A 25,648-nucleotide genomic window follows, 5' to 3' on the forward strand; every position below is an offset into this window, starting at 1 on the left:
CACTTTCCACTTTTCAAAGTTCTTTTCTTTTCTCTTTTCAATTATATTAACGTTAATTTCCAACCATTTCCACTATTAGCTTTCTTAAGAATAGTCAATTCCAGGCAAGTCCAATGGCTAATTAATGCCAAATTATATAAATCTTATTCCAGATTTAGTCGCTAATTCCACTGTAGATTTTTATACTCCAATTTTGTTTACTTTATTTTTCCTCTTATTTTCTGTTTGCCGCTGTGGTATTCTTAAACGAGGGCTCTTTCTCTCTACTTCTTGGGGTTGTTAAGAAGGAATCAAGTTCTTTTATCTGGTTACAAGTTGCTCACCACTTCACCGCTCCAGCACATGCTTAGGTCCCGGTAACTTTCCATCTTCAGGGCAGCCATTAAACGGCCATTTCTCCCTGTCTTCCAGGGGAGTAATGCCTAGCTAGGGAGGGGAAATGTGGCTTCCCTCGACCCAGCTGGCAGTCTCTCCCTCTTTCCCCACCCCTCTGAGGTGGGTCAGATGACTCCGGTCCTGGTAGGGACCCTTTCAACAAGGTAAACACGGATCAAAGTCATGCATGTTCGCGGTCTCTGATCCATCATCAATGGAAACACCAAATTATAGGTTCCTAAATAAGATACAAACATTCATGTAAAATACAAGATTAATATACATTATCAAATAATATACATTATGAATCCCTCATTAATGAATTCATTTTATTTGTATTTATCTTATTTATTTATTGCTAATTTTATTTTATTCTTATCTCATCACAAGGTTCTAGGCAGCTTACAATAATAAAAAGGAAGAAATAGAAGAGACCAACACAATATAACAAGAAAATAAACAATGAAAAAGAACTCATCAAAATAAATCAGTATGATAACCAAAAATATGGATGGGTAGAGAACAGAGAGCAAGGGGTGAGGGGGGAGTCTGCCATCAAAAGGCTGTCCCCTTCAGTAGGGAACTCTCCCATTTAGTTACCAGACCAACGGGCAGAACCCGGTCTTCAGGCTCTTGTGGAAGGATAGTAGGGTGGAGAAAGATCTTGTTCTAGAGAATAAGACTTTCCAAGGATGGGTGCTGCATCAGAGAAGGCTCTTCTTCTGGATCCTGATATAATTCTTTGACTTATGTGATCTGAGAAAGGCCCACTCTGCCAGCATGACTAGGACAGGATAACTGGGCAAATTTAGTTTTGATATAACATCATTTTCCTTTGATCCAACTAAGTGTGATTAATTTTTGAAATGAAACTGGACTAAGCCAATACTAATCTCCATTCTTTGTTGACCAAGCCTTATGTTTGATTGTAGTATCTGTAATATAGTGCCTACTCCTACTTGGTCAGATATTGCATCAGGTGCCAGTCTAGTTAAACTAAAATACAAACTCCCTTTTGGTTAAAAAGTCTTGTTTCTTGGGGTTGTTTACTCATCTTGTTTGCAAGGGATTAAATACTGATGACATAATTTTTAGTGAGGGTTTCAAAGATACTAAAACTGGCTAAAATATGGCCAACTCTGTTCTTTATATGTGACAACATAGTTATATGCTTCAACATTTAATGCTTGAAGCAATTTTAGCACTGCCCCCTATTTCACTATATTATCTAGAGACAAATGAAGTAATTAAGTAGAAACATGAATCACTTTTCTGGATGTCCACAGCATGCTCTCACCAAATTATCTCATCAAGTCATATTTCTGATTATTTCAGTAGAATTTTTGGAATCAAACCAGAATGCTGAATGTCTGAACATTTAAGAAACTGCACTGAGAGAAAACTACATTTAAAAAGAGGGGATATAAAAATAACTATGCTAGAAAAAAACAGACACATTAAGTGTTGTATTTCTTGGAAATATCTTAACAATTTAAATGTCCTGAAGGAATTCTTCATACTGATGTATTTTAGAGTTTCTGAATTTGGTAACTGCTAAAGTTTTTTTTGGTCTCAATATTATTTGTTTGAAACACATTAAAAATCATACTATATGGATAGTTACATCAGGCTACCCTTTAACTAGTTACATATGTCATTGGTCTAATTCAAATAAGGACTGAATTTGAAGCAACATTCCTCAAACTAGAATCAGCAGAATAAAAGGGCTAGAATTTCCTAAATGCTATCAAACATAGTTGTTGTCTATATTGGAAAAATATTTGGGGTGATATAATTCCAACACATCTGGATAGAAGCAGGTTGGAGAAGCTTGGATTAGAAGACTATGGAGATTCTCAGTTATCCCAGCCATGGTTGTTCCAAAGGTGCTTTTTCAAGAGACAACTGGACTTCCTTGTTTTTCTTAGAAGATGTTTTATCCAAGAAGCTTTTTCAGCTCTGACTGGATGAGGAGGAATAGAATGATTTATATTCCTTAAAGACAGGTGGACATTTGCATTATTTTAGAGAGTTGTTGAGGCCAATTGGAGGTTTATCTATGTCTTTAGGGTCACCTGAGTAGTGCAAATGGATGTGGAACCTCATCTCCCTCTGTTGAGAGAGGGCTGTTTGATTTTGGCCTCTTGGACCCTTCTTTCAAACCAACAGTCCTCTCTGTCCAAAATATGGACGTTGCTGTCTTCAAAAGAGCGGCCTTTGTCTTAAATGCAGACAGACTGTTTAGTTTAGTTTAGTTTAGTTTATTGTCATTGCACCTCGTACAATGAAATCGAACACCATCTTCAGTGCACATCATGACCATGACCATGAAAATAAACACAAACACATGTCCTTCACCCTTCACACATTGAACTGAAAACCCCCAACACCACACCAACACTGCACTATACAGCAGAATTCAAAAGAGCTACTGCCCTGTTGATACTGTTGAATCTTGTCCTGCTGGATTTATTCTCCTATGTTGCGCCGTGAATTTATGAACTGGTTGTTTTGTTTCCCCAATGAACAGATCTGCACATGCATCACTGCATTGTACTGCATATATCACTTTGCTCAGTTTGTCTTTGGGTGTTTTATCCTTGGGATGGACAAGCTTCTACCTTAGTGTATACTTTGGTTTAAAATGTGTATCTATGTTATGTTGGCTGAAGCAATGCTGTCTGTCCATGTGTTGCAAGAATATCTGAAAAACAGGAGGATTTGCTGAGATTGGGGTGGGGGTCATTTGAGGCTTGCTGTGGTGCCATCGGTTGGGAGGGGGGTCCTACAATGACAAGGCTTTAAGTGTGGGGCTGAGACTAGCCCTCGGGAGGGATATGGTGTGAGCGGTCAGTACAGCCCGACTGAAGTTCTACCTGGGGAAGCGGATGAGAGGCTGAGGGCTTGGTACCGGGGCAGGGAATTCCCTTGGAAGAGAAAGACACTCAGTTAGGAATGTGTTGAGGGCGTCAAATGCCCCCTCCAAGGTGGCTTTTGTATCTTGATGGGTGGGGAGCGGTTTTCTGGGTCTTTGAACCTGTTTCTGTGGTGGAAACTTACAGGAGTAAGCAATGTCTTCAGTCTCATTCCTTTCCAGTCAGAATGCTGACAAATGTGGCTCTTTCCATACCAGAAAGAACTCGGTTGTGTGTTTCATTTTGAAAATACAGACATTATAGTCTGGGATTTACCTGATTAACAGAACTTTTTAAAAAAACAATGAGTTTTTCCAGGCATCTTCGCTTACTTATTCTGTTGGTTCTGAAGATTGATGCTTCTTAATGTTTTTGATATGATAATCTCATGCGTTTTCCTCTTCCTCTGTCATCTTGGCTAACTTCCTTTGGATCTCAGGAAAGAAGATCTGACACTTAAGAATTTATATAAGCTTGGGATTTGTTTTCTTCCTTTTTTGATTGTTGCTCTGCTTTTTTGGTTTTAGGCAGTAGATAAGTGAGAATATTCTTGCTCCTTTGTAGCATACAGTATGCCTTATCTTTTATATTACCCTGACTTGGGTATTCTTGGTATTTTGTCCATATCTCCTCATTGTTCACATAATGATCTTCAGCCACACAACATACATGCACACTTTAAATCCAAGAATACACTTGTCTACTCGAAGGATAAAACACCAGTCACAAACTGAGCAATGGGGTATATATAGTATAATGCAGTAAGCCATTTGCAGATATGTACATTGGGGAAACAAACAACTACTTCATAAATACATGGCACAACATAGGAGAACAAACTCATCAAGACAAGATTCATCAGTTCATCTGCATTTAAAAGACAAAGACCACTCTTTTGAAGAAAGCAAAGTCCATATTTTGGACAGAGAGGACTGTTGATTTGAAAGAGGAGTCAAAAAGGCCAACTATGTCAAAACTGAACAGCCCTCTCTCAACAGAGGAGAGAGGCACAACATCATCTATCTCCAGTTTACATCACAGTCCTTTCAGCAGTTCCAAGAAGACTCCACACCCATTTGCACCTCTCAAATGACCCTGAGGACAAAGATAAACCTCCAAGTGGTGTTAGTAACTCTTTAAAATAATGCAAATGATCAGCTGTCTGCAAGAAATATAAATCCTTCCATCCCCCACCATCCAGTCAGAGCTGAAGAAGCTTCTTGGATGAGAAATGAAACATCTTCAAGTCCAGTTGCCTTTTGAAAAAAAGCACTTTTGGAACATTGGGATAGAAGATAATTTTTCTCTCCATGCTGGTAGTGAGGAAATAAGTCAGATACAGCATATGAAATCTAAAAGATTGAACCATGTGAATTAGGAACCTGCAAGTCCAAGCATTTTCTTGAAATGTTTGTTTGTGATAACATTTTAATAGAACTATTAAACATTTTTTGCTTCTTTCTTTCCATTGATATTAGGATCTTTTGCTTATTCTAGATACTTTCTTAGGCCTGTTGCTTCTTTAAACTTGCAATTGGGTAGCCCCACATTGCAATGAATAAGGACACATATTCAATTTTGCAGCTACTAAGATTGTTGGATGAGCAAACACAAAAACAGCCAGGGACGTGATTGAAATCTGAGAAACTAGAATGGGACAACTTGCCACAGCCAACTTACTGTGTCATACTCATTATAGCCAATATGCCACAGCCAACTTACCACAGCCAACTCACCATGGGATAACTTGCTGAGGGACAATTTAATAATTCTATTTAATTATTTAAAATAAAATAAAAATATTTTAATTTTTGCCATTCACATTTCCTTCTGTCCTACCTATTGCATCTTTTCCATTCCACCGTGTGTTTGATATTATTTCACCAGTTGTTGTCCCATAGAGAGTTGTCCTGTGGTGAGTTGGACGTGGCAAGTTCCTTGTGGCGAGTTGGTTGTGATGAGTTGGCCATGGTGCCCCCAAGAAATGGGCTCCTTGTCAATCAACAGGAGCGCTGTTTTACCACCAGGTTCTGAAGTACTTAGGAGGTGAGGGATTGACAGCACAAGAAAACAACAGCCAATGACTTAAGAGCCAGCCATGAACACCCCAATCAACATCTAAAAAGCCATACACAACAGGCACCATATAAATGCCACATAGACAGTAATACAAAGCATATACTTTGCTAGGCAAAAGTTCCCTGAGGGCAAATCTGAAAGCTCAGAAGTCTAAACCTCTGATTCCAGGAACCAACACAGATTGGATCCTGCAATATTATCCTATATTCACCTTCATTTGTTGCAATTTAAACGTGTATTATTAAAAGTGCTATTTTCCAAAAGCAATTTCTTGTGCTTTCTCACCAAAAATGATAGGCCTTCCACATGATGGAATATTCTTCCCTATTGTCAAATTTAGAAACCATTACCCTGGAGAAAAATAAATGTATCTATGGCAATACTATGCCCCCAAACCAACATAAACTAAAATAGTTGGAGGATATACTGTATGTAAGAAACTGGTCCCATTTTGATAAATGGCAAACAAAGCAAAACTATAATAACTGGTGAAGCAAGGTAAATGGTATAAAAGGGACAACATTAGATCAGAAAGCAAAATGAGCAAAAATATGCATCTTAATACACAGAGCAGCATAATGGATATTCTGATAGAAAACAATGTAATTATGTGGAAACAAGCAGGCATTTAAATGTCAGAGTTAGGAGATGCTTAATGCAGTTAATAACAAAAGCAGTTTTGGATGTGAAAAAAATTAAATAAATTCAATGTATTAGAAAAGAACAAAACAGCACGCTTAGCCTGACTAATGCTACTTTCAGAATGTTTTAAATCCCCAAATGCTGATTTAAAAAAAACAACTCTAATTTTTCAGGCTCTGCAAATAACACATTTGTTCACTTCAAAACATTAGGAAGGGCAGCAAAGTCACAATCACATGGTTTATGAAATAGTCTAGGAATCACACAGACCTTGAATAGTAGCCCAATTAAATTGTTCAGAATGAAAATGTAATTCATTAAAATGCCTGAGTAACTGAATAGATTTTAACTGGAAAAATTCTAGAGCAGATCATAAAGCAATTAATCTGTACACTCTTCGAAAACAATGCAGCAATTAGTGTACATTAGCATGGATCTGTCAAATTTTCAAAGCTTTTTCAGCATAAAAAAACCAGCAAATTTTATGTTTTTATTGGTTAACTTCCTGAGTCGATTGTAGGAATGTTGTGGAAATAATATATCTTGATTTCAAGAATGACTTTGACAAAGCACCCTATAAAAATTCAGTTTGGTTAGAATAAAGCATGGACTAAGTAATATGTCTATTTGTCAATGGTTCCTCATCAAATAAGGACAAATGTATTGTCACTTCATTTAGAATTTGGATGAAAAGGTAAAAGGAATGCTATGAAATTATGTGAAATTAATGCTTCTATTCTGAAGTGAAAGAGCTAATACCTTAAATAAATCATATCAAAATTATATTTCAGACCTGGACTAAAATAATGGAATAAAGTATATTAGAAGTAAATGCAAATTTAAAAAAATTCAGTTCAGGTAGTCCTTGACTTATGACCACAACTGAGCCCAAAATTTATGTTGTGAAGCAAGATATTTGTTAAGTGAGTTTTGCCTCATTATACAACCTTTCTTGCCACAGTTATTAAGTGAATCGCTGTAGTTGTTAAGTTAGTAATGGGGTTTTTAAGTGAATCTGGCTTTGCCATTAACTTTTCTTGTCCAAAGGTCACAAAAGAGGATCATATGACACAGGACGCCACAACTGTCACAAATCTGAGTCAGTTTCCAAGATGTGAATATTGATTACATAACTGTGGGGATGCTGCAATGGTTGTAAGTATGAAAAATGGTCATAAGCCTCTCTTTTCAGTGCTGTTGTAATTTTGAACTTTCACTAAATGAATTCTTGTAAGTTGAGGACTATCTGTGAAGGAAACGTAAGAAAATAATTTTGGAATTGCAGATAATTATAAGCTGAATTTGTTAGAAGTGTGGTATGACCACAAAGAGCAAATGCAATTTTAGCTTTCATCAATGCAATTTTTGGATTTTAAGAGTGCATATTTTCTGGATTTGGAACAACTAGAACATTCCTGAAATCAATCCCCCCCTCCCCTCTCTCTCTTTCCCCCTCCCTCCCTGTGTGGTGTGTGTGTGTGTGTACCTTTGAATCAATCTGCCCCTCCATGCAGTTTTCCTGGCAAGATTTCAGAAGTGGTTTGCCAAAGTTTCCTTCCTAGGGCTGGTCTAGGTTTAGTCAACTGGATTTGTACCTAAGATGATACTAGAACCCATGATCTCCAGTTTCTAGTCTTTCACCACCATACCAAACTGGCTTTGTCCTTTGTTTTTATTTAATTCATTTTAGGTGCCTTTTAGATGTAGATTCAGAACTGGAAACAAAATAACCACATATAGACTCCCAGAATTTTGGCTGTGGCCCTTAAGCTATTCCAAGATTTGCCACTGAATTATAATTATTAACATAAATGATAGAAGGAAAAATGGCTAAATATATGGAGAATAATCATGTTAATCACATTTAATAATTTAATTTATATTACATTCAAATTCAAATGAAATAAAATCCTTCTTACCTTTTGGTTGGCCTCATCTATAATGTGACAATGATCCCTGACACACTGTTCAAGGATTAAGTCAGTCCTCAACCCAGATAAAGTTGATATCCTTGTTCTTTGTCTACAACAGTAGCATTTCAGCACCAGGTATATAATGATATATCTGAATATCAAAAAACTGGAAATACAATAATAGATCAAAGAATAAATGTCAGCCAGGCTGGCATTTGCACAGCAGTGGGTGGAGATTGGAGTGATGTGCAAATATGGCACAATATGACTATCATAATTCTACAGTATAAGAAAGCATCAAATGTGAGAATAAGAAAAGAATGCAGGTTGATAATTTACTATAAAGTTCCATGAAATAATAAGAACTGAGAATCAAAAACAAACCTTCAGTCTCAGCTAGATTGGTTGAAGATTCCTGTGATGACATATTCTTTCCACATGTATCAAATGTTAATTGATCTCCAACAATCAAATCAGAGAAACTGATTTGGACATCAATATTACCTCAAAATCTAAAGTAACATCTTATTTTTTGGCAGATGAATGGAAATATTTTCCTCAAAAATCAAATCCAAAATCACTATCACCATCCCACCCAATTCTCGGTTTATATAAGATTTGATTTCAGTTCCTGATAGCAGTACTATGAGTTCAGTTTTGGTCTTCTAAGGACAAAGCTTCCAGATTGGTCTCTATCCCTGAAGTAGAGCAAAGCAAAATATCCATAACTACCAGAATAAGGGAAAATAAAAGCAGATTATCTGGATCCTTTGAGGATTGGAGTTTGTTTCTTTTGTTGTGGTGGTTTGATATGAGATTTAAAAAACACAGTATTTCAATTACAGTGTATACAATCCAAGGGTCCCCAAGGCTTTTTCTGCAGTTCCTAGATTTCTATTTTTGGGACCAATATTCTGAGTAAGGTCAATGTAAGAAAGCTTCAGAGACTTGCTCAGGCAATCACCAGGAGTCAAAAATGGATTGAAGTATACCCTGCAAAGAGTATAAATCAGCCATAAGGTCCCGGTGGTTATTGGCACATAGGATGCCATACAAAAACATTTTGGATAGTACTTAGAAAATCTGCGCATTGACAAACTTTCCATCTGTCAGTTACTACTTGGATCCGCATATATACCACACCAACACATTATAACATGTTCTCAATGTGTATAAAGGCCAACACCAGCTAAAGAATTGGCAGTAGTGATTTCACATTTTTGTGCATATAATAATAATAATAGTGCAGTGGATACTTGGTTAACTGCTGCAAGAAGACCGCACAAACTGGCTACAAAACAATGGCATAACAGAGTAGCAGCAATAATTCATCGGAAGATCTGCAAGAAATACCATTTGCCTTCAAGTTCTTGCTTATGGGACCATAAAATAGAGAAAAATCTTAGAAAATAAAGAAGTTAAAATGCTCTGGAATTTAGAATTTAAACAGACAGGCACCTGCCACATTACACCCCAGATAATAAGAAAGACAAAGAAGGCTAGTGGATGTGGCAGTACCTGAAGACAGCAGAAGAGAAGAGAAAAAACTGGAGAAGATAACAAAAGATACAAAAGATAACAACCTGGGTGCAATCCCTAAATAACCGAAGACCACTTAAACACTTTCAGCATTGACAATTCACCATCAGCTGATTGCAAAAGGCAACTTTACTTGGAACAGCTTGCATCCTGCAATGATACCATTAACACCATCAAATAACGTTTCTGTATCCCAGGTCTTTGGAAAGGATTCAATGGGTGGATAAATATGCTAAATCCAGTCTGAATATCTGGCTGACCGCATGAACCATAATAATAGTAGAAATAATTCTAGCATATAACTCTAAGAAAATCTGCCTAGCCCAGATTCTTGGAAAGGATTTGATAATGGAAAAAAGTGCCAAATCCATTCTAAATATCTGGCTGATTGTGCATCCAATCATCATAATAAAACATAGACAAGTAAAGTGTTATACAGTACATGGGGATAGAACATATTTTCTGAAAAATTGGAAAGTCTGGATAGTGGACATTGCACTACCTGGAGCAACATAGAAAAGAAAGAGCTGGAGAAAATCACAAATACAAAAATCTGCAATTAAAAGTAGAATGACTGTAGCAAAGAAAACAAAGATAGTATCAATAGTGATAGTCACCATGGGGTGTAATCCCAAAACAACTGGAGCAATACTTGAACACAATTGGCACTGACAAATACACTATTGGTCAATTGTAAAAGGCAGCTTTACTTCAGACAGCTTACATACTGTGACAATAACTTTAACATTACCAAACAACAACATCTGCCTATTTCAGATCCTTGGGAAGGACTCAATAAGTTGATAAAAATGCCAAATCCACTCTAAACATTTGGCTGACTATGCAACCAATCATCATCATCATCATCAGGTTTAAGTCAAGCAAAGAAGCTCAGAATGGATATTTGAAAAAAAAGCTGAAGAAAAAGGGCGTTGGTACTTACCTGATACGCCCATTCTCTGTGAGCTGTGAAGAGCATCCAGAAGTGGGAGGTGCTTCAGTCTCTTCTGGAAAGGCTGGGCTTAAAACTCCAGGATGCTCCTCCTCCTCCACGGGACACCTCCTCAGCATCTCCCAGTTTTGCGAAGACTGAGTGCCAAAGTCCAGGACTCATCACCTAATCTAGACCTTGTTGACAATGGATGAGGGCTTGATGTGCCTAGTTTAGCGGTGTTCTTTGCTTTGAACAGTAAAGATTTAAAGAGGTGTGGACAAAAAAGGCCAGAAAAGGTAGGTTGGTCCGGAATGAGGCCTTCGTCATCCAACATTCTTCGTTCTAGTGGGTCAGCCTCTGACAACCCCAAGTCCATCAGATGGATCGACCCCACCTCCATGGGAACATCCTGGTCATCTAATTCCACCTCCTCCCGAAGACCCTGGACTGGTATGTCAGGGATATTGGGGAATACCTGAGTTTGATGATGTCCCATATGCGCAAAGGATCGAGCAGACAGGGATCCCACTTCCAAAGTAGCCGAAAAGTGTCTAGTCCGGATGGATTGCTGAACTCCAGCCGCAATGCCCTTTTGTATGGCCATCTCCATCCATTACCTCATTTCGATGGGAATAGTCTCAGGTAATCCCTCCTCCTGTCTTCAACTGGCGGCTGTAGGGGTGAAGGTTGCCTCTGGGATTCACCAGGCAGTGCTCATTGGAGGAGATATGCCTATGGGAGGCTGTCCAGAAATAGCCTGTCTGGGCTGGGTGGATAAGTCCAAGGGCCCCAACAATGTACTTGGGCCCTGATCCGATTGTTGTGTCATAGCCATCTTGTCCGCCTCCCTGGCCCATTTCTACCACTGCCTTTCCAAGGCTTGGTGCCATCTATGGGTATCCTTATCCGCTGTCTTTGAGGCCTTTTTGGGGCCCACTGACTTATCTCGGGACTTATTTGTCTTGGCGCGGAAGACGTTGTCACCTTCCATTGTGGAGGACTGAATCTCGTGTCTCTAATTTTATTTTTTTAATCATTACTATTATTATTATTATTATTATTATTATTATTATTATTATTATTATTATTATTATTATTATTATTATTATTAGTACTTAGGGGTGGTGCCTACCCTGTGGTTGAAAGTAGAGCGCTTCTCCAGGAGTGTAAGTCTATATATATATCTCTATATACAAACACACACATATATACACATGCCTATATCTATATGTAAGCCCGTATATATGGGAAACAGTATCTAAGGGTCCCCAGCAAGGGAAACCCCCCAAGCGCTCCAAGCAAGAAATATTCAGGATCCCTGGTCCCCAACAAGGGAAACCAGCTATACAGGTCCTGGATGGATCCTTTCCTGTCAAAAACGTCCCGCTGTTTGAAATGGCACTTGAGGCTTCGCTCCAATGTAATGATCCAAAAGCAATTGCGAGAGGGAAAAAAAAATCCTGTTTAAGGACTAGCCTGCTTATCCAACGCCAGGAGGCTAAGAGAGAAATAATCCCAGGAAAGTACTTGTCCTAGTCCCCAAGAAGGGAAATCAGTGGGGAATGGCGCCTGTAATATTTAGGCGCGAACTTGAAGCCAGCCGTTTAAAAAGGCGGGAAGGCAGAAACTCCGATGTTAAATGCCTGAGCAGTTTAACGAGCTGCTGCTGCTGACTCTCCAAAATGTCAGACAAATGATCTTGTAAGGAGAAGTGAGCCGCGACTGCGAGCGTTCTGACAAGATCGCAAAGATAAGACAATCGGGGAATTAGATAGGCTAATTGCCTGAAGCGGCTGTCTCAGACTGCCTGCGAAGTGGCAGGCTCTGCCAGTCACAAAGAGCTGCTCTCAACTGATCGGGGGGATAACCTAATAGAGCCACAAGCCTTGAAATCACCAGATTAATAGGGGGGGAAATTTGCAAGCCGAATTAACCCAAGAGCAAACCTGAATCTTGACTAGCTGAATCAGAAACCATTCCAGTCAGGGAGTGCACAACCTCTTACCACGAAGGCTGAGCTAAAACTGGGGGACGTTGAGGAGGTGTCCCGTGGAGGAGGAGGAGCATCCTGGAGTTTTAAGCCCAGCCTTTCCAGAAGAGACTGAAGCACCTCCCACTTCTGGATGCTCTGAACAGCTCGTGGGAGAATAACAGTTTTCTCTTCATGTAGGTATGTTGTTTTGTTTTAAACTCTTTCCTCCTTTCTAGCCTATCACACATTTCTAAAAAATTGTTCACCCAGGCTTTAATCTGTTATTCTAAGGTGTTTCTAATTGCTGCATTATTGGGAGAAGTGAAGGATCTTCCTGAGACATGAACAGAATCAATTCAGCTAAAACCATAAATTTGTTACCCAGGGAGCAGCTATAGCACCTATACTACAGTAAATGTAACAAATAGCTGCTTTCATAAGATGATATTACAAAAGCCATTTGTTATAGATCATAATTGATTTGTGAGTATTTATTGAAAATAGCATCATGACTACAGTGGGGTTGAAAAATGGGAATGACTATAATTGTCACCTTTGTGCAATTCGGCACATGTATTCTCAGAAGCAGGTCAGGATAAACTTAATGGGATTTACTCCCTGGAAACTGACTATAGAATTGCAGTTTAATCATAATTTAGTTGATCTTTGCTTGAAGGATCAATGAAGGGTTGGGAGGTTGCCTTTAAATGAAAATAAACAAAACTGCCAAAAGGCCAAGGGAAATTCTTCCTATGACATACTCCTATAAATATAGTTATATACGTCCTTCCTATCTGGACATTTAAATTCCTTATGACATTGATTTGCAAGCCACATTGCTCCATGTAGTTCTGTGCAAGATGTGCTAAAAGAGATAGAATCATTATTATCCAAATCATATTCATAATTTGGACACTTATGATTGTTCCTTCTTATGGAGATGTTTCATTTTTCATTCAAGAAGCTTCTTCAGTTCTGACTGGTAGTGGGGAATGGAAGGATTTATATTCCTTGCAGACAGCTGGTCATTTGCATTCTTTTAAAAAGTTACTGAGGCCATTTGGAGGTTTGTCCATGACCTGGGTGACTGAGAATCTTAATGAAGGAAAGAATTAATGAAGGAAAGGTGAGCTACACTACATATTTTATCTATTTAATAGAATAGGATAGCATAGACCAATTCTGCTTCCTGTATTATAAAGAAGCTGGAAGGAGAAAGGACTACTAGTGAAAAGTCTGTGGAGATTCTCCATCATCCAAATCATAGTTGTCTCAAAGGTGCTTTTTCTTTAAAAGGAAACCTGACTGGGGTTTTTTTTCCAGAAGAAGAAAATGTTTCACTTCTCATCCAAGATAAATCCAAGACAAGATTCAATGGACAATCTGCATTTGAAAGACAAAGGTCATTTTTTTGAAGACAGCAATGTCCAAATTTTGGATAGAGAGGATCATTAACCTTGAAAGGTTAAAAGAACCCACCTATGTTAGAATTGAACATCTCTCCATCAACAGAGGGGGAGGAATAATACCACCTATCTCCAATTTACAATGTAGCCCTTAGAACAGTTCCAAGAAGATTCCACAACCAATTGCACTCTGATTCAGGTAACCCTGATGAACAGTTAAACCCCCAGGTGGCCTCAATAGCTCTCAGAGAGTGCTAAAGACAAGATGACTGTAAAGAAATACAATTCTTCCATTCCCCCTCTCCTGCACACCTATCAAAATCTATCCTTCCATCCCCTCAACATCCAGTCTCAACTGTCAATACCTATCCTTTCATTGCAAATTAAACAATGAAAAGCTTCTTGGATCAGAAGTGAAAGATTTTCTTCTTCAAGGGAAAAAAGAAAACAGCCCAATTGCCCTTTGAAGAAAAAAGCACCTTTGAGGCACTATTGAAAAGGTTTTTCTGCAGTGCCAGTCTGCACAGTTTGACCTTCAACAGTAAATATTAGGATAAACCCAAACTTTTAATATTTAGCTATCATCCCAATTTTTGAAGCTTAGATCTGCAGCCTTAGCCAGAGTCAGAGTCAGCCTGGTTGTACATTATACTAACCAGTTCCATGTTGAATCCACCCAGTTTTATTGTAGTTGGAACTAGAGCACAGAGTAATAAAAGTATATTAATAGGTGTAAAGCAGGGGTGTCAAACTCAAGGCCCATGGTTCACATCTGGTCCACAAGGTACTTAGGTCTGGCTCACAGGGCCACCCTGGAAACAGCAAAGGATTGGCCTGTGGTACCTCTGCCAATAAAACAGAGGCCCTCCTGAGCTTTGTTTTCACTGGGAGACGGTTGCAGGAGGCTGTTGCAGCTGAAAACAGAGCTTGGGAGCCTGTTTTTGCTGGCAGAATGCTCGGACCCCCATAGGCACCCTCTGACATGAATGAAACAGCCACTCTGGCCACACTGCCCTGCCCCCCCCCCCCAAGGTCAAACACAACCTTAATGTGGTCCTCAATGAAATTGACTTTGACACCTCTGGTGTAAAGGATTTAATAATTTAAAACAAAAACTCCACTTTTTCTCTGTTCCATGTGTTCTCTGTGCAGAAACTGGGTAGCGAATTGAATCTTCTTTATACTAGTAAAGAGCCATTATTTCATATCCAATGACAAATAGACAGAATTCTTTATTGGCCAAGTGTGATTGGACACACAAGGAAATTGTCTTCGGTGCATAAGCTCTCAGTGTACATACAAAATACATTCATCAAGATACAACACTTAGTCATAGGATACTAAATAAGCAATCAATTCATACTAGGAAATAAAATAAAATAATATAAATCATAAAGATATAAGCAGCAAGGTTATAGTCACAAGTAGAAGGAGATGGGTAATAGGAAGGATGAGAAGAATAAAAGTAATAGTCTTAGTAAATAATTACAGTGTTGTGGGAATTAGTTGTTTAACAGAGTGATGGCATGCAGGAAAAAATTGTCCTTGTGTCTAGTTGTTCTGGTGTGCAGTGTTCTATAAAATTGTTCTGAGGGCAGGAGTTGAAACAATTTATGTCCAGGATATGAGGAGTGTAGGTATTTTCACAGCCCTCTTTTTGATTCGTGCTGAACACGTGGGATACCATTTGTTCTCCTACTGTGAAGATCAGCAAAGCAAACTGAAGGAACTGATATTCCAGAGTAAGGAACTGCAAAAACAAAATAAATAAATAAAATATATATAGCTTGGACCTATTTATCTTTAAAATGATGAAAATCCTTACAGATTGAAGATTAAATCCTTGGTAAATCTAAATGGAAGAATGTGGGTAACATATCTTGTGGTATGCTGTGCTCTTTCCCACAGGATTTAAGACATATTGGTACATATTATGAAACCGGGAAAATTCCATACTGCCAAATCATTGTTCAGTAAAGTCCTGAGAAAATTGAGTCATCACACTTGGTGTACATCAGTTTATTATTCCAGAGACAATGGAAGATGTGGTCTGAATGTAGAAATGTTGCCAGCCTGCATGTATATAGCCTGTAAACTGTGCCAAAATTTTAATGTAGCATTGTGGGCTAGTGAAGCCTATTAGATATGACAATGAGGCTGTGAATCATTTCAACTGAGTAGCTGCTATAAGGACATATTGTCCTGTAATCAGTGTTTTGTTCTGTTTTAAATCACAAGCCATCTTACACATAACAATATCATCAAGATGTGAAAAATTACTGCATCTTACATCTATCATGATAAGATTATAGTTAATGCATTTTATATGAAATCTGTAAATTTTGATATATTTTTTAAAATTTTTGCTTCATCAGCTCCAAGGACATGTGGAGAAGTACTAATTTATTTGAAAGAAGAGAAAAGGGACTAGATTATACGGCCATTCTATTTACTTGTGGGTGCTTCTTAAACTGAGAATAAAACCCATCATTTCAATTAAAAAACATTTTAACATCTGGAAGCCATTTGTTACAATGTAATCAGCATTGTGTGTGTTTTTAAATAGTAACTTCTGTTGTGGTTTAACCCATGCCTGACTGTATAATTTGCCAATTTAACCCTGACCAGCCTGTGAAATTTGTCATTTTTTGGCTGGTGACTTTCATAAAGACCTTTAAACAGGATGATTTATTTACACTAATTCTGCCTTGAAAACAATAGTGCCCCTGTCCAAAGCAGGATGTTGTAATTCATCCCTTTGTCCTCTTCATCAAGACAATCACAGAGAGTGAAGAGTCTTAAATTGCATGGAAAGAGGTCTGTGGGAAAAGAGCAGGCAGGATGGAAACACTCATAAGGAATCCCATCCTGGAAATACTAACAAAGCTGGCTCAAAGAGGTCAAGGGTTTGATATCTTCTTAACAGTCCACCATAGTGGAAACAAGTAATCAGATGAAGTATGCGAGTAAAAAGAATGCAAACAACAAACAAACAATGAAAAGATGCACAGGCTTTACTTGGCCAAAGGGTTTTTTTCGTGGGTTTGGAGCTAAGCACACCCTGAAAAGAGAAAATTGGATTACGGGAACGGGATCATATTTAATTTAGATCAGTTACACTTCAATAGAATAAGTTTGGCTAATATGGTTGATTGCTCAGCAATCACATTTAATATTCCCCCTCATGTTAAAAAGGACCATTTGAAACCATTAATTGGGGTAGTTCTATAGTTTTGGCAGGCAGAAGCGGACCAGGTGATGCATTGACAGAGGTGATGCACTTCAGATATGTGAGAAAATAAATGTAGGTCTTTTTTAAAAAAATAGGACTGCCTGGTCTTGGAGCTGTCTTAACATCTGTTTCAGGGGAACTTTTCAGTGATGATAACTCTGCTGAGATATTCCTGGGCATTTGCCAATTAATCCTGTGCACTGAACAAGATTATAGGGAGTGTTTTATAGATCACAGCCAGCTGAAAACTCTCAAAACATGATCAGTTAAGGACTTACACAGAAAGGTATTTGGTGATTATAAATGAATTTTTGATGCCCATCTTTAATATCTTCTTATAGAAGTAACTCTGAATAGGAATCGTAGACTTCCTTTTCAAAAAAAGAAAGAAAACCTCCAATGTTTCTAATTTTTAAAGCTTTAGTTCTGGGTGTTGACTTCAGAATTAAGGCTACCAAAATTGGATTGTATTCATCTTAATGATCAATTAATAGCAACAAAGATTTAGAGCTTTGGCATCTAGTAGTTATTTTGATTTCTACAGTCCGCTTTAAAGGAATTATTAGTACTGTATCAGATTAGGGAGTTATTTTGCTCAGAATGGTCATGTAGGTGTGATGATTTGCATTCAGAAGACCCTATGATCAATCTCTAGCTTTTTTTTAGGGAAAGAAAGCAACTGAGACATAGACCAATGGAAAATGCAAGCCTATTTCATCACTACATATGTACACTGTCATGCTTAAGCAGCCATATGGAGGAGTAGCAAAAAGGACTAGAAAATGGTCATCAACCATACTGTTTTATTTTGTTCCATCTGCTGTTAATTGTTGTGTTCTGGTCAGTGAGCAAAATAGTGTAACATCTGATGTTACCTAGTTGGCTAATTAAATGACTGCAAGAAAACAGCCAATCTTAGAGAATACAAAAGACCTTACCATAAATAAGTTATAAAAAGAGGGAGGGAGAGAGAGGAAGAGAGGAAGAAGAGGAGGAGAAGGATAGAGGGAGAGAAAGAGGGGGGAGAAAATTATTTTATAACAAAACCATTCACTGCATCTATGTTTCTCTACTTGCAAATCTCTCCTGTTCTCCTCTTGTTCTTTATATTGTGCCCTTTGTTACTCATTCCTGCATTACTAATCTTTTCCACTGAAAAGATTCCACTGAAAAGATCTGGCTATTCAGTATCTCTTCTGCTTTGCCCTAGGCCTTTAAGAGGCTTCTCTTTCCTCCACTTCTTACCTGCTGTGTAACTAAGGGAGTAGGTGGAACATAATTCAGTCAGAACAAGGACCAAGTGTAAGAGCCAACAATTCTAATGAACAGAGGATCTGTTTAAGATGTTGAGACCTTGTCAACTGTGCAAGAAGACAACTTCTCATATACCAGCTCTGAATTTTTTAAATTATAATGCACCACGTCCCACTGGATTTCCCCCACCCCTGAATAATTCCATTGTGATTGTGGCTGTATTCAAGTGTGGTTTTATTAGATAGGCAAGTATAGTTAAATGAAAATTTCAATTAGCCTGATCTTACAAATCCTGTAGCATGCTGCAAATTGTGCAATTCCTGTTTACTCCTATGCATTTGCTTCTTGTTCAAAACAAATCTTGAGCTTACATGAAAAATATGGGGGAACAGACTGAAAGATTTTTGTTGGAATCGAGGGAAAAGGTAAAGTATAGCATGTGGGATAAAGGGATTTCAAGTCAAAACAATTGGGTTGAGGTCTTATCTCTATCCAAAAGGCATGAAGAACTGTAGAGGAAAATGGCAGGGTTTTCTGTAGCTTTCTGTGGCAGTAGTCTTGCACAGAGAAATGCTAAGTGATTAAGCTTCAGCTACTGAAGGTATAAGGTATAAAGAGTAAGAAGAAGAACCCCTATTTGATAATGTTAAAGGAATATATTGCAAGCAGTTCCGTAACTCTTGTGTCATTGTACAAAGGAAATCAAATCTTTCCTTCCATTCAATCTTCCCTTGTCATACTTTACTTAGGACACAGCCACTTCCGGGGCAAAAAGTGATAAATTATAATAAAATAAAAGTTAATGAACTTGAAAAAGAAGTTGAAATTGTACAATAAAAGAGAATATTTGTAGGTAGGGTTAAACTGTAAATTCCTAAATAGTCTCTGAGCTTGGTTGTTTTCTTGCAGATATTTCATTTCCCAACTAGGTAACATCAGCAGTGCTAGCAGGGAGTAGGGTTTGCTCTCTGTTATGTAGAAGTAGTTGCAACCAACTCATAGAGTGCCAAGGATCACCTCACTGGTTGAAACTGGCCAAAGGTGGCAGTCCATTCAGGTAAACATTCTTTTCAGGATGTCAGAGATTCCACCCATTAATAAACCAAAGATTCTTTCCTCCATGAGGCTGCCACTTCTATCTATAATGCTAATTGAAAAAGAAATAAGTGGAAAACTACAGTTGAAAAGCAGGTGGGATCTGACCCTAGAGAACCCCCTTTTTGGATAACCAGTCAATTACACTTTATAAAGGGCAGGTTCTTTGGTGCCCATTTTCAGAGAACAAAGATAAGATTTTCCTATAGAAGGAGCTTGCAGGGGAGGGCATAATATTGAAATAGTAGCTATAGCAATAACCTTTAGAATTATATACTGCTTCATTATGCTTTGCAGCCCTAAGTGGTTTACAATGTCTGCCTATTGTACCCAAAAAACTGCATCCTCATTTTATCCACGATGGAAGGCTGAGTCAACCTTGAGCAGGTCAGAATCAAACTCTTGGTGGTGAGCAGAGTCAGCTTGCAATGCTGTATTCTAACTACTCTACCACCACAGTGTAGTGGTTAGAATGCAGTATAATAATAAACTTTATCTCTGCTTCAAGCAACTGCCTGTATTTTACATTCTTTTTCTTATCCTGGCTCACAATGAACCAGATTTTCCCCCTAAGTCCTGAGGAAATTATCTCAGCTATTGTTATTGCCATAAATTGATAGAACTGGAAGAGATTTCAGAGGCCATCTAGTCCAGCTCCTCTCTTAGTGCAGGATTTGCTGAACGATATGCTATGTGATTTGAGGACATCTTCCTAACTGACATGAGAACTTACTGTGAACCAGCTCTAGGCATTTAAACTCAGAGGCCCTTTAACTGAACTGTTTCTCAAAATAGTTAGCAACGTGGGACAAAATGGGAGAAATATATCTTTCTTACAGCAAGGCTTAACAAAAATCAAGCAGTAATGAGTTACGAAAAAGAAACAAAGAAAAGAGAATGGACCAGAGGAAGAGAGACTTAAAGCAGAGCTGCAGTCAAACTAGGGAATAAATCAGGCTTGGAGTCCAGATGGAATGAATGTTAACAATCCTAAATGTGTTTGGAGAGAAGGTTGTCAGCAGAGGCACAGTGGATCAGTTTTATTAACAGGAAACCTAAAGAAGTCTGGAATGTATATTTCACAGAAAGAAAAGTCAAGGAGAAATTTATCTATTCCAATGTGGGTAACGCTCGATTTGGAAGATTCAGCCTTCAGCAAGATTGAATACATTTGGGAGAAACATTTTTACTGATTGTCTGAATTATTTCAGTATTATCTTAGTATTTTGATGCTCTGGCTAGGATTCTGAGGAAAAATAATAATTAAAAATAATTTTACAGATTAACAGAGTTGGAACTTTGTAGGTCATCTAGTCCAACCCACCCACCCAAGCAGGAGACCTTACACCATTTCTCATAAATGGCAGTCCAATCTCTTCTTGAAAGCTTCCAGTTATGAAGCTCCCACAACTTCCAAAGGCAAACTGTTCCATTGGTTGATTGCTCTCATGGTCAGAAAATTTCTCCTAATTTCTAGGTTGAATCTTTCCTAGATCAGTTTCCATCCATTATTCCTTATCTGGCCTTTGGGTGCCTTGGAAAAATAGCTTGGCCCCCTCCTCTCTGTGGCAGCTCATCAATACTGGAACACTGGTATCATGTCACCCTTAGTCCTTCTCTTCACAAGACTAGCCATACCAAGTACTTGCAACTGTTCATATTATGTTTTAGCTTCCAGTCCCCTTAATCATCTTGGTTGATTCTCTGTACTTTTTCTAGAGTCTCAATCTCTTTTTTATAGTTTGGTGACCAAAACCAAATAAGAAACAGCTTGGCTCTGTTTCAAAGTATAGGAGAATGTATTGGGGTTCTGGACATCAGAGGTTCTGGACATTAGATACAGATAAGGTAAGAACAGGTCAAAAGAGTAAAGATGATGGTCATGGTGGCACAATGAAAACATGATTCTTTCTTACATGTTTTGTGCAAATAAAGCACATAAAAAGAATATGACTAGTATGACTTGATTGCTTATTATACCCTATGACTATTATTAAGTGTTGTACCTTATGATTCTTGACTCTTGATGAATGTATCTTTTCTTTTATGTACACTGAGAGCTATATGCACCAAGATAAATTCCTTTTGTGTCCAATCACACTTGGTCAATAAAGAATTCTATTATTACTATTACTTTAATGGCCATTTTTACTCTTTTGACCCAAGCCCTACATGAATGCCTCTGCAAGTAGTCTCTCTGAGGCAGAAGTTCCTCAAAAGGAAGCAAATTGCAACCTTCCTGGTGTTTTTTTTTCTAAAAGCAATTTCGTGCTTCAAAGGACTCAGGAAAGGCTACAAAAAATGACCTTTTAGTATCAGTTTTCCTTATATGGAAAATCCACACTAGGGAGGGAGATGAGATGAGTGACTAGCATGTTTATGATCAATAGATGGGACAGGCAATCTGATGGCCTTCAGTTATTTCAGATTTTTATCATATTTCTTAACTCTTAGGGCTAAAGTAAGTGGTAGGGCAAAGCACTTAGGGAAGCACCAGTGGACTACTTATATTCTATAATTTACCAGGACTTTTCAATCATGGTGATTGAAGGGATTTTGTCTTAGTTCCTTTGTGTTTCAATATGTTCTTTCCATTTCTCTCTCAAATCATAAAGTCTTGGGTCCTTCTTAGGATTAGAACCCTGATGGTGCAGTAGTTGAAGTGCCATATTGCAGGCAAACTCTGCCCACAACCTGGAGGTTGTGTCAACCATCTATCCTTCTGAGATTGATAAAATGAAGATAATATAAACAAATTGTTGGGGGCAATATGTAAATAATTCTTTTATATTGTAAATGCATCCAGAGAGTGTTATAAAATGCTATGGGGTGACATATAAGCCTAAATGCTATTGTTATTGTTAAATGCTTTTCTTAGGACTTTCCCCTAGACCATTTTCCTAGAACTTTCTGAGTAACCTTCAAAGCTACAAGCCGAGTGTCCTTCAAGGGAAAAGGAGATGATTCTGTAGCTGCTATTCCATCAACCATTTCACAACTCCAATTTTCTTCCTTGTTAAAAGCTGTCATTTATTACTTCAAGGAATGGAGTGTGATACAGCAGAATGCATTCTCTGTGGAATCAAGAGTTTTTCTATGGGCAAAAAAGGATTACCATGTATCTTGAACACATGAAAACCATCTGAATTTGACATCCTGAATGTAGAGGGAGGTACCCAAGAGGGAATTTACCATCCAAGATTGTGCTTTTATAAATGGTAGGCTCAAGAGTGTAATCAAACCCCATTGGGGTTTCTAAATGGACATTGTTCTTGACTTCAGGATTATGAATTAATTGTCTCCCCTCTTTTAAACTCAATGGATTCGAACAGTGTTAAGAGAATATCAGTGTGTTTGTTATTGGGTTGTGCATGTTTACAGAGAGGCGAAAATCCTAGAATAGCATATATCCAGGGATGGGATAAAAAATAAAAAAGTGGCACTTGCAACTGTGCAATTTTTTTAATATGTTGTGTCCCCAAAATGGACAGAACTTTGACTGCAGCATTTCAGCTATCATTTTGATTTTTTAAATTTTCCTCCACACATGTCCTCAGGCAACAGGATGTTTCCTTTTTAAAAAAAATCTCTGCTTTTTGTTTATGGTGAAATAAAGCAGGAGAATTAAATAAACAAATGAAATGTATTTAAAACCCAAAAATAATGTATATTATTTCCAACTGCCTCTTTAGCACCCTAAATCTTAGAAACGTTCCAAACCATATTTCTTCCAGATCATATTTTGCTTTTTGTTTATTATATTTAATACCAAGACAAATTTAAAGCAGAAATTTAGAAGAGGAAATATAGATCAAAGTTTAAATTCCTAATAGTTCCATCTCAAGTTTTTATTGTGACAATCATAAATTCAGGGGATACCTGTAAGTATCTAATGAAATCTTAAGAATATGAATCTAAATAATAATTATAAGAAGCAGCAGTAGCATACTGTCATCAAGATTAGTTTTTGCTTCTTGAATAAGCACTTTTTTTTTCTTAACAAAGTTTTTCTGAACAAAAATGACAGCATTCACTGATATCCAATAAGATATCTAATTGAAGCTCCATTTAAAGAAACTGTGATTAATAATTTGCATAGGCAGGTTTAGAAAGCTTTTTATTTTTCAAAAAATATCTCCTAACATATGCTGCAACGATGTGGTCATTTCTGTGCTTGATGTTTTAGAATACAGTAGAATAGAATATAACTTTTTATTAGCCAAGTGTGATTGGACACACAAGGAATTTGTCTCGGTGCATATGCTCTCAGTGTACATAAAAGAAAAGATACATTCATCAAGAATCAAAAGATACAACACTTAATAATAGTCATAGGGTACAATAAGCAATCAAATCATACTAGGAAACAGTCAGTATAAATCATAAGGATACAAGCAACAAAGTTAGTTATACAGTCATAAGTGAGAGGGGATGGGTGAAAGGAAGGCTGTGAGGATGTTCATTTCAGACTTGCTTTTGTATGAATTGTATGTATTATCTAATAATAGGAATAACAGCTCTTTTGAAAAGCAAATAGATTTATTCTCTCTGAAAAAGTAAGTAAGTAAGTAAGTAAGTAAGTAAGTAAGTAAGTAAGTAGGTAGGTAAGTAAGTAAGAAAGAAAGTGGGGAGGGGGAGAGGGATATTCCTGAATGTGTAAATAAATGTAAAGAAGATGGTGTATTTTTGTCAAAATGATTGCTAGGAGAGAATTTAAAAGAAAAAATATAGGTATGGCCAGTTAGAAAAGATTCATCAATATCATTGAAATGTGTTTTTTTTTCCAGATGTTTTACAGCCACCTAATTCCTAATAGGAAAGGATATAGCTTTCGTATGCAATAGATAGTGAATTATATATTAGGGATTCTACTTCATCTCCCAATGCATCCTCCAGTTTCTCACTCCAAGTCAATTTTCTAGTCAGGCTGTAGATCTGATTACCTGATCAGATTCAGTTGTGCAATTGATTAATTTAGGACCTGGGCATCCTGTTGACAAGTGAAATCAATGTTAATTATAGCATGATTTCTAAACATAAGCACTCACATGGAAGCTTAACTATTGTATCACTTCCCTCTGTGGCAGGAATTCAGTTTTTATCCCCTCCGCTCCCTTTTTTAAAATAAAGATATCTTTTTCAAAAATTGACAATATTGATCTCATAACCCATGTCCTAGGTCAATGCAACTGAATGTAAGTTGCACAAAATCTTTCCCTATTAGGAAGGAAGGAAGGAAGGAAGGAAGGAAGGAAGGAAGGAAGGAAGGAAGGAAGGAAGGAAGGAAGGAAGGAAGGAAGGAAGGAAGGGTCATTTCTTGAATTATGGGTAGTCCTTTCCTATGAATATGTGTTGGCAAATTCTATTCATACCACCTCTGGATATAATGATAAGTAGCTACCTATAATGAACAGGGAGACTTCCTAATCTAGCTGCCCCTCCAATTCTTCTTATTCTCTAAGTCAGTGTTGGCTAACCTTTTCAGTGCCCAAAGTGCAAGTGTGCACGTACATCCCCAAAACGCAATACACGAACATCCCCATACATGTGCCCTGCCTCCCCAGCATGCGCCCTACCCCCTGCACATGCATGGCAGAGACACAAAGACATGCTGGCCAGCGGGAGGCATGCATGCATGCACGGTGGAGCTGAGCTGGGACAAAGCCCCACAAAGAGGGCTTTGTGTGCCACCTCTTGGGACTCGTGCCCTAGGTTCACAACCACAGTTCTAAGTGATAAGATTTAAAAACTTTTTAAGATCCCACTCCTCACCCCTGACACATTCCATATTTGTTAGTTTTAGGAATATAAGCCAACACAAATTGAGATTCACAGCTACCTCGTTATGGATTACCAGGGATGGGATTCAATTTTTTTAACACCCCGTTCTGTGGGCGTGGCTTAGTTGGTGGGCATGGCTTCATGGTCATGTTATTGGCTGGGTGTGGCCAACTCAATATCACTCACATCGAGGCACGCATCTCCTCTCCTGGCCTCTCATGACTGTGGGGATGCTGCAACAGTCATAAGTGTGAAAAATGGTCATAAGTTACTTTTTTCAGTGCCATTGTAACTTTGAATGGTTACTCCACACAAGCAAAGTACCAGAAAAGGAGGGGGGAAAAACTCCAGAGAGAAGTCTAGTCCTGCCAAGAATGTAATAAGAGAAAGAGAAAGTTTCTGTAAGCAACACCAGAGAGAAAGTTTCTGTAAGCAACACCAGAATGTTTCCTTCCTGCCTTCCTTACAGGATTAGGCTAGTAATTTCTTCTAACAACCGGTTCTCTGAACT

The 25,648-nt window shown here is 37.9% G+C and overlaps 1 long non-coding RNA gene across 1 annotated transcript in view; it reads left to right on the forward strand.

The window, feature by feature from the left end:
* LOC148128772 (uncharacterized) overlaps positions 1–25,648 on the forward strand; it is a 108,463-nt gene that overhangs the window by 18,228 nt on the left and 64,587 nt on the right. Inside the window, exon 2 of the long non-coding RNA XR_015746143.1 lies at positions 7,059–7,166. This is a non-coding gene — a long non-coding RNA (uncharacterized LOC148128772). The remainder of the gene's footprint in view (positions 1–7,058; positions 7,167–25,648) is intronic.

Source organism: Notechis scutatus, chromosome Z (assembly GCF_049901735.1).
Source record: "Notechis scutatus isolate UNSWTSFEM ecotype Mainland chromosome Z, rNotScu1.2, whole genome shotgun sequence".
Classification (NCBI taxonomy): domain Eukaryota; kingdom Metazoa; phylum Chordata; class Lepidosauria; order Squamata; family Elapidae; genus Notechis; species Notechis scutatus.